General features: G+C 44.7%; 1 pseudogene; it reads left to right on the top strand.

Moving 5' to 3' along the window:
* The first annotated feature begins 629 nt into the window (after window positions 1-629).
* The window catches only part of LOC147689615 (uncharacterized), a 29245-nt pseudogene continuing 19170 nt past the window's right edge, over window positions 630-10704 (top strand).

Raw genomic sequence — 10704 nt, 5'->3', positions numbered from 1 at the left:
TAAGCAGGAGGTTACTCCCCAGAGAGCAGCGTTGGAGTGCCATTGAGAGGGAGGCCTTTGCTGTGGTTTGGTCCCTGAAGAAGTTGAGGCCCTACTTGTTTAGAACTCACTTCCTGGTTCAAACTGACCACAGACCTCTCAGATGGCTAATGCAGATAAAAGGGGAAAATCCAAAACTACTGAGATGGTCCATCTCCCTACAGGATATGGACTTTGAAGTGGAACACCGACCAGGGACTGCCCATGCCAATGCAGATGGACTCCTTAGGGCAAGGTTAGTCTCAACACCTTTCGTTTTGGGGGGTCAGGGGGGGGGGGGGTTGTCTGAGAGTGCCATCTTTCTTGCCTTGGTATGCCCCCACTTTTTTCTGAACTGCTGATGTGCTTTGACTGAGTGTGTCCTGGGTTCCTGCCAGCCAGGTACCCAGGGCCTGTGTTCCTTCCCTAAAACTGTGCTAAAACTGAAAACCCAATTGGCATCTCTGGCCCCCCCGTCAGCCCCTAGTAAATGGTACCCTTGTGTGCAATGTTTTAGTTGTTTACTTTCACATTCAGAAGTTGCTTTAATATATGAAAGTATGGGTTGTCTCAACGCATCAAGATATATATTAAATGCAGGCACATTGGACATGGAAGGTGAGGGAGTAACATGGCCAACTAGAGCATGGGCGTTATTTCACTAAAATGCTTGGGGTAGTGGAAGGGACATCACAGGAAATGACATCACATCAGGGCCTATTTCAAGGTGGAACACTCTTCTAAAACAGTTTCTATTGTTTTAAAGCTGAAAATGAATGATTATGAGTAAAATATGGTGCTGCAAAAATGCTGCTAAATTTCCATATTTGTGTCGCTAAATTTCCATATTTGTGCCGCCAAACTTGCTAATCCATGCCGCTATATCCTGGGGGGTCTGTATAACTGCTACCACCCATGCTGACCCATTGTCTTCAGTAGTATTTTACTGAAAGGCCCGGTCAGAGTCTAAGCCCAGATGGGAGAGATGGGGGGGTGAAACCCATTAACGCATCCTTCCGGGATTGATGCCAAACCCGCACAGTAAGCTAACCGTACGACATGCAAGCTTAGTAAGCTAGCATGTCACAGGCCATGTCACATCGAATCTAAAACCACCAGATACCATGCAAGCACGCGCCTCAACCCATCTATATCAAATCTACGTGCAGAACTACAGGTAGCAAACCATGTACAGGAAGACCAATCAACGAATCGATTGTATACATCCCATCAACTCCACCGCACTCAGCCTGTAGTCCTCAAGTGACATCTGCATCAATCAATAACTACTGACCCCTAAACATCTCTAGTCTGGCAACATCAAAAACCTCTGCCAACCACGAAGTCCTCTTCTCACCTGTGATCGATGTCTGCCCGCAGCTTGGCGATGAGAAATACACACACAAGCAGACCTTATGCACCAACTACCAGTCCAATAGAAGGGGATAGCCGGTTCATATGGGGGGGGGCAGGAGCCCGATGCTGCAGCGGGACAGCTTCCGGAACAAAGGGAAGACTCCAGCACAAACACGCCCCAAAAACACATGTGCAACTGCTTGTACATGGACAGAAGTGCAGAGGGAACAAACTAAAAATGGCAACACAACACACACTAATTAAAAAGAATGACAACAAGCCGCCCCCCCCCCAACCCTCATGAGGACGGAGGATACGATCCCCTGGTGCTTCTGGTTCATACGGGGGGCAGGAGCCCGAGGCTGCAGCGGGACAGACAGGAACAGCTTTCAAGGGGTAGATCCAGGGTCGCTGTGAGGCCACCATGATCAGACATAGGGGAGATACACTTACCTTGCAAGTAAGAATGGCAGCGGGCTGGCGCAGAGCTAAAGCTGATGGCGGCAAGAGGAAGGCGTCTTCAAATCTTGTGGTCCATAGTGCAGGCAAACAGTGGTCCGTAGTGCAGGCAAACAGGAAAAATAGGCAGGTAATCCCACCAAAATAAAGGGCAAAAGTTATGAGGGCGGATTCGGAGGTGATGGCACACCCACACAGTGATGCTTGGATCTGACCAGGACTGGCTGAGGGGCACTGAAAGACCCTGAGCCAATAGGTCCGCATAAGGGCACTAAAAGACCCTGATTGGAAGGGATTGAAAGGAATTTCCGTTAATAGTGGCATGGCAAGGAAACTCTGCACTAGAGCACGGCAGTGCGGGAACATTTGCTAGTACTTTGCCGTTTCTAAATATTAATACAGACAAAGGAAATATAGTTTTCCGTCTGTACTTATATGTAAAAATCTATTTAAATGGAAAACTGGGAGCCCTAATCATAATCAATCAGGAGTAGGAAAATGAGATAGCAGTAACAGCAATAAATTAATGCATCACAAGAAAGAGCAATACTGTAGAAATAACAGTTAAACAGTTTATTTCTGAGGGTGCAATAATCCTCGCCTCCGTGCCCTTAATAGAATTTAAAATTATTGACACGTCCGTTCAAATTTTTTTTATTCTATGGCAGGACCTGAGGCTGAGGGTTATGCTAATTTAAATTTGAGCCACCACCATCAATGCAACATCCACAATAGGTTTATGATAAAACACCTTAAAGTGGAATCAGAAGATCAGTCTGCCGCAGCCATAATGTCTCCAAACGAGAACCAGCAGAAAATGCTTGAGAGGGTATAGTCCCTTTTACAGAGTGCGCCCAAAAAAAGGGATACATCAATAGCAGCTTCAGCCAACTGCCATTTAACCCCGTGGGTTAAAGTTGCAGAGGAAACCAGGCGAAAAGATTTCTGTAGAGAAACGAGCAATTGCCCAGCAGAATCTCTCAGTAACTCACGTGTACACTACTCATAAGATTTAAGACATTTGACCACACACAACTATGAGGGAAAGCAGGATTATTTATACATCCTAATGCAGTTTTGGTACGCCTTGAAATAGAGAAAGACACACTGGCGTGTCTTTCTCTACTCCCACTGAGTAAATACTCTACCTGCTAAATACAAGGCCCTCACATCTGAAAAACGTCTACATGAAATGAGACACAGAAGAAGCGTCAGCTTCGCCAACAACTGTTTGCAAGAGGGATCTTGGTTTGTGGGCCAAGCACTCAGAAAGCGCAAAACTACATCAACATCCCATAACATGGAATATTTTGGTTGAGGGGAACTGATCAACCGAATACCCCTAAGCAACTTGCATACTAATGGAGGCTCACCCACCAGTTTGCCATCCAAATGAGGATGTCCAGCAGTAATAGAAGAACGGAAGTTGTTAATTGTCTTATAAGCTAATCCTTGACTAGCAAGGTCAGATAAAAAATAGACAATCATATGGATACCTTCCCCCAAGGAATCCACAATCCGTTCACTACACCAACACATCCTATCGGCACCAGGCCGTCTCACATCATTTATGCGTAAAGGGTGTGACAAGAAGAACATAGTTCCGTGCAAAACTCCTGCCACTTGTCAGTGTCATTTGAAAGTCTCCACGCCATGAGGGACAAGAGCTCTTGAGCCACCAATGGGTATGGGAGGCCCATTGAGTCGAAGAGAAGATCCAGGAAGGAGAGAATCTGCACCAGTGGTGCGTAAGACAGCGACATCACTACAGGAAGCCAAGACTAGGACCAACTCTGCCATCTGCTCACTCACCTGTGAGAGTACTCTCTGGATCAAAGAAAAGGGAGGGAACCCATACAGAAGACCCTTCCACCAGGATTGGAGAAAAGGATCTGAACTGGCCACCAGAGGATCCGGTCTCCAACTATAAAAGATTGGAAGGTGTACATACAGGCGGGATGCAAATAGATCTATTGTGCATGTACCCCAAAGCAAATTCAGCTTGTGAAAAACTGAAGGATGAAGCCTCCCATCACTGGAATTGCACAAGAACGGCAGCCCTCAATCACATTAAACCGACCTGGATTATTCTCCGCCGTCACTGAGATGTGATGCTGGAGACAATAATGCCAGAAACCTTTGGCAATCTCCACCAGAAGACGGGATCTCGTCCCGCCCAGACGGCTGATGTACCGTACGGCAAAGAAGTTGTCCAGTCTGAGAACAATGAAACAACTCACCTTGCATGGGGATTAAATGCGAACTGCAGGGGCCCCTGCTAACAGCCAGAGGCAATTGACGTGGAGATGAAACATGTCCAGGGACAATCTGCCCCTGTCTCCACCAGGTGAAACTGGGCCCCACCGGCTGGCACCTGATTCTATTATTACCTCCAGAACCGACGCAAACATGGCTTGGTCCATGTAGTGCAACCACCATGACATCTCCGTCCAGGCTTACTTCGACAACACTATTCACTCCAAATAGGACAACCCTTTCTGAAGGTGTACGATATTCAATCTTTGAAGGGCTCGATATGAAGGGGCTCCAGGATGGATGCCGTCAAAAGACCTACTAGGCGAGTCAAGATCCTCAATGATATAGTCGGAGAGGCAAGGGCTCTCCTCAACTCTTTATTGCTGGACATCCATTTCTTCAACAGCAACTGGAGCTCGGCCTTGATAGAGTCTACCTGAAACTCCAGGAATTTCAGTCTAAGAAGGAACTAAGATCAATATCTCTGAGTGGATGACAAATCCTAGATCCTGTTGGAGATGGATATCCCAAGAGGTGAAGGAGAACCTTGTCCCTGCTCTGCACAAGATTAGAATATTGTCCAGATATATAATAAGTCTTACTCCTGCTCCCTGTGATACTGGACCACAGGTGGAAGCAACCTGGTGAAACACCGGGGAGCAGATAAAAGACCAAATGATATGGCGGTAAACTCGTACCAGTGATGGCACCAACAAAACTGGAGACACCTCCGATGGGGAGCAAAGATGGGGACTGCCAAGTAAGCATCCTTGAGGTCGAGACCGACCATCCAATCCCCCTCCTGTAGGAGATCCCAAAGCAAGTGTATGCTTTCCATTTTGAAGTGGCGATACACCATCTAAGAGTTGAACTGTTTGAGATTTAGAACCAAACGAAAAGCCTGGTCCTTCTTCTGGACCAAGAATATTGTGCTGACAAATCCTTGCAGTTTCTCGAAGACCTTACCACCTTCATTTTTATGAGCAGTGAACAAATCTCGTCATCTATAAAACTGCTCTCTACTTGGGACAAAAAAAACAGTGGGATACTTCTCTTGTCGAGAGGGGGACTAAAATCCAGTCTGAACTCCTTAACCATCTGTGACACCCGAGGATCTTGTGTGAAAGCCCTTCAGTTGTGCACATACAACTATTTCCTTCTCCCCGCCACTGCCTCTGAAGATGGGATAAATCTTACCTCAATAAATGGTATTGGCGGCATTGTTTCCGCCCCTGTACCTGCATTGCTGGGCACGGCCACAACGTCCTCATTTGTGCCTATGGTAGAAGTTGGTGGAGCCGGTGGGTGCATCTCTGCCCCTTTGTGAATAGCTTTGGGAAGCCTGGTTGAAACCACAGCCTGGCGCTCTTCCTCGAAAGCGCCCATCCCTGACAAAAAGGCCACTGTTAAATACTTTTTTCATGGATGTTTGGGCCTTATCCAAGGCGGAGAACGTGGCCGAGGTTCTTTACAAATGTGTCTAGGAATTGTAAACCATTAGCCATATTGTCTGCCTCTGTAGAGACCAAATCTGCAAGCTTTGGGTCAATCTGCATGTGGAAAGACTTGCGGCATTCTGTGAACATCGCAAAATTAGCATCGCAGAGAAGGCACAACTCCCGCTGAGCCCCTTCAAGGACCTACCCCAGATCCATCTGCAAATTTGCCCCCTTCACCTGGACGGCCAAATCTAGGATCTTAGTAAGTGGGCTGGAAAGTTCCAATAGTTTATCTTTGCATCCTTACCATGCCCTATCTAGAGCTGTTTTAGGGTCCTTTGCAAACGTTTTAGGGAAAGTCGCCAATTCTTTTGCATCCACAACTTTGCCAAGGAGAGAGGGCGAAGGGCATTTAGATCGCAAGGTGTTACGCACTTCACGTTCTAAACGTTTGCGCAATCTGTCCTGGACATAATGTGCTACTTCCATACAAGGCACCCACTCCGTGAAACGTTGATAAACTATATTCTGTGAGTCATATACTAGATTTTTATTGGTTGGTATTTCAGGTGCAGAATGTGTTTTAGGCTTGTGTTTTGCCGCTGGTTGCTGATCCCCTTGGGGAGCTTTATAATCAGATGAGGTGGGAGATGATGCTGAGGACAAATTCACCACTGAGTGCACTGAGACTGTGGAAATCCCAGAAGGGCCCTGAGGAGGTGTGCTCCCATATTCATGGTCCCACAGGACCTAACCGGCACATTGTGAGATGACTTCCATCAAGGAAGAACCTCTCAAAGTAGCTCTCTGGGCAGAGCCCAGATATTGGTCGCAGTATCATTAGAGATTACTCAGAAGGCCTCACCAACCCATGCCACCCCTAACGGGCAAATAGTTGTGTAAATGACCTCAAAGCCCTAATCAGGGCTCGATTAACAGAAACCTGCATGTGGCTATACAGCGCTCCCACCATCCTCTCTTCCATTTGGTACTCATAGGGCACTTCTTCAAATTTCAAGCCGGGTCTGGTGGCTTAGTGCACTAATGCATCCACTGCAAGGGCCTGTGTTCAACCTCATGGTCATAGTGTAGAAAATAGAAACCTTCTCAGGGGTCTCACTGATACTTGGTTCTTTCAAACCAACAAAGAAGAAATTGGCACAGAAGCTGGAATATAAAAAGAATGCATTTATTCACCTCAGATGAGGGAGACTATGTCACACAGAAGCCTTTAGCAACTGAATGAGGCTGTCTAAGGAGTACAGAAAACAGGGGCCTTATATATAATTATGGTTACATAGTCAGCATAAGACCAAGGGGCAGTCCTGGCTCATGTAAGCATGCAAAATGCCTAAGATGGGCATGCAAGATCTGCTTGCTCAACAAAGTGGGAGGAGAGTTACTTCTCCATACAGTATCAAAAATAGCCTGACAGTTATACTAGAGAAGCAGGGGCATTCTACTGGCTAGGCCCTTCTGAGCATGTGCAAAGGTGGAAGATGCTAAATATAGTTCGTTTCTAGGCAGATTACAAGAGCAGTCAACACTGAGGGAGGACAGAGCACATGGCAAACAAGATGGCTGCCAGAAATACAAAATGGCTTTCAGCTCATGCTAACAAATCCCTGCAATATTTAACAACAGGTTCAAATCCCGGTGGGTCCACTCAGCCTTTCATCCATCTTAGGTCGGTAAAATGAGTACTATTGAGTTGGGTAACAATAAACATCTGTTATTTAGCACCTTGAGACCCATGGGTGATAACTGCGCTTTACAAATACACGTGTTATGTTATGTTATGTTATTCCATGTGCATTCCTCCTCTTCAGCATAGTAAGCCATTCTGATGAAGATTAATTAATGAGTGAGGAGCTAGAAGACGTTTGGGGGGAAAACAGCCCCAAAAAGCTGGTGTCCAAAGTTTCTATCGGGACAAATAGGGGCAGGAAACTGCCCGAGCCAGATAAAATTCAATGTGGAAGGAGTTACCAGCCGATATCCCTAGGGCAGAGCACTCATCACGTTTATGCTCCCGCTCAGACATTCACTGGGGATAGGTTCCCCAAAAATTATTTCGGCACAGTGCATGAAGCCGATTGGGCAAACAAAGTGCCCAAATTGGCCTTGCACGCAAGAGTAGAGGTAGAAATTGAAAGAGGACTTGTCCTTGCTCCTAGTAGCAAGACCGCTTTAAATCTCCACTCTCACTCCACTCTGGCCAAAGAGACAGGGGAAAACAACAAGTCCCCCTTTGAGCGGAATGCGCTCTGTTGCCAAATAAAAATACCACAAAGTATAAAAGCGAAACAATGCACACAAAGCACACGCTTGGTAATAAAGAATAAATTCCAGGTACCTAGGCTGCAGCAGCAGCAAAGAAAGAAGCTGGAATCTGGTCATGAAGATATATGGATAGGGAGGCATGACCCCTGTGATTGGATGAGACATTGGGCTGTTGGGGCTCATGAGATATGTAGTTTAAAGTTTTAAGTGTTTTGATTGGCTGTTGTCATTTTCTCAGTAAGGAAAGAGAAACAGAATAATCCAAAGCCTCGGGTCCTGCCATGGAATTTAAAAGTGCCTCGGGGATGTGCCCGGCACTAACCTCGCCCTTTCAAGGCCCTGTCCTCTCCTCAGACGATGAAAAGGTTTCACAAGTGGGAAGGTCTGCCTAGTATTTACTATTCCTGATGAGGCGTGAAGTACTTTGTGGCAAGTAGCACATTACTCAGGGAGAAAAGCTTAGTAGTTAATCCAGTAGTTATACTATAAATGTGAATAGACCAACTTCAGGCGTGAGACTCCCAATTTCTGAAGCTTAAAATGGCTTTATTTTACATGTCTCTGGCCTGAAATTGCCTCTGCATCAATAGAAGTCAATGGGGAAAATACATTCCCCCATTGTGATTTCAAAATCTCCCACTTACCTGTTCTAAAATGTTGGTATGTTATTTTTAGTTCTTTGTTAGTTATTGGAATTAGTCTTCTGCTATCAAGAAATTATTTCATGCATTTATTAACTCTGGTTTATTTGAAGTAGAATAATAGAAGCTAGGTTTGCTTATTTGTGTATTAGCATTTTACTGATGCATCCAAAAATGACGTGTTAGCTTTTGTTTATAGAAGCTGTGCATTTATTGCCATGGAGAGTAAAGGGAGAGAGAGAAGGAAGAGAGATTCATTGGTACATGTGAGGAGAGTGATGGCAAATTGCATGTTAGGGAGAGTGAAGTGAAAGAGTTTCATAGGCACATGCAAGGGGAGTGATGGCAGATGACGTGCTAGGCAGAGTGATGGGAGAGGGATTCATAGGCACATGCAAGAAGGAGTGATAGAAGAGGATATTCGAGTGAAAAATCAGATGTATTCTAATGCAGGGTGGCAATTTTTACATGTTGTTTAGAGTCGGCTGGATTGGTTCTCTTTGAAGTGTATGAGGTATTGATTGTGGAATGTGTGAGTTCCTTTGTTATCCTTGGTGGTTTAAGAGCAGATGAAGAGCGCTCATTGTAGACAAAGCAGTTGGTCGAGGTCGCGCCTTCTCATATCTGGCAGCCAAAAGGTGGAATGATCTACCTGCCGACCTAAGACACACCAAAAACTATCTTCAGTTTCGCCAAAAACTAAAAACTCACCTCTTCCCTAAAACATAACCCCCCAGCAATGCCCTCAGTCTCCCTCGATTTACAGCGCCGTGATATCCCATGGGATGAGTGTTGCGCTTTACAAATACCGGAAATAAATAAAAAATAAATATTTGCTTTGTACCGTTTTACTACTGTATTTTTATTTTTGTAAAGGTGTTCAAAGTATTGTTTCTGGGGGCTATGTTGAGATAGCCTACTCTTAACCCATGTTCTAATACTTACGGTGTTACTCATTTGCTCCTATCTTTGGTGTAAGGGAGTTCATAATTTGGCAACTTGTACAGATAGGAGTCAGAAACCCTTTCAAACCGCCACGGGGCACGCAGGGGCTACTGGGCCCAATCGTGGGGATTGAGGCTTTTTACTATTGATTTCCCAAGGCTCAGACCTACTATGGATTCTGAGCAACTGGGTCAAGAACCCCTTCTGCACTTGATTCTCAGTGTTAGCATCGTCTGAACAGTCCAAGACTCCCTATTGATGAGGGGAGGGCATGGGGAGGGGGAGAGTTGGATACAGGGTAGTGAACACAAGCTCACAACTCAAAATGAACACCACAGCAGCAATACACCCTTGTCCAGCCAGATACTCACTTTTATGAAAAAAGAAAAGTATTTTATTTCTATTGTTACTAAATTAACACAAAGTAAGAATACAATGTTCACAAACAATTACACAGGGGCACTAGTGTTTCTTTGGAGGTTCCCTGTCCCACTCTCTACTCGCTCTAGCGATAGTGATTATTCCCCATTCACCATTGGTAACATCCAGGTTATTTTAGAACATAGAATGAGAGGCAAAAACAGTCCAAAGTGTAATAAACAACAAATTAAGCACAGTACTGAAGGAAGGAAGACGAGTCAGTCACTGTTTGTGTTTTTTCCTTTTTATTCCATTCCTTTTCAGTAAGCGCAGCCAACTCTTTTCACCTAAACACAGGCTTCCTCTGGGCAGAAAACATGCAAAAACATACAACAAACATAAGTGTATTTGAAAACAAAAAACATGAGAGTTAGACAAGAAACACAATATGTTTCACATTATATCATAAGTGTTTCCAACTATTTAAACATTATTGTCACATTCGATGTCACAAACAAACATTGAATAAAAACAACTAGGAACTTAAGGAAGCCCTAAATCACCAATACTTACACATACCGACCATCATATTAAAAAACACATCTAATACCTATTTTATTATAAGAGAATCTAAAAACGTATATCTAACATATTATACGTCAACAATAAACACACAACTCACATGGTCCAGTAATGACGGAAAGGAAAATACAATTTTTATCCACACCCAAACACTAGGGACCACATCTTCAACCAAATCACATGGGTAAAAGAAAGAGAAAGGAAAGAGACAAACAGATGTGAAAAGCAGGTGCACAACTCACAGCACAACACCCTCATTGGTTACCAAGGCACACAAAAAACACAAAAACAGATACTTCTACTCATATTAAAGACACAGGAAAACCAATTATAGCATAACACATCATATACAAAACAATGCACGC

Source organism: Lissotriton vulgaris, chromosome 9 (assembly GCF_964263255.1).
Source record: "Lissotriton vulgaris chromosome 9, aLisVul1.2, whole genome shotgun sequence".
Taxonomy (NCBI): Eukaryota; Metazoa; Chordata; class Amphibia; order Caudata; family Salamandridae; genus Lissotriton; species Lissotriton vulgaris.
Note: the sequence above shows the minus strand (reverse complement) of the source record. Positions and strands in the feature narration are given on the sequence as shown.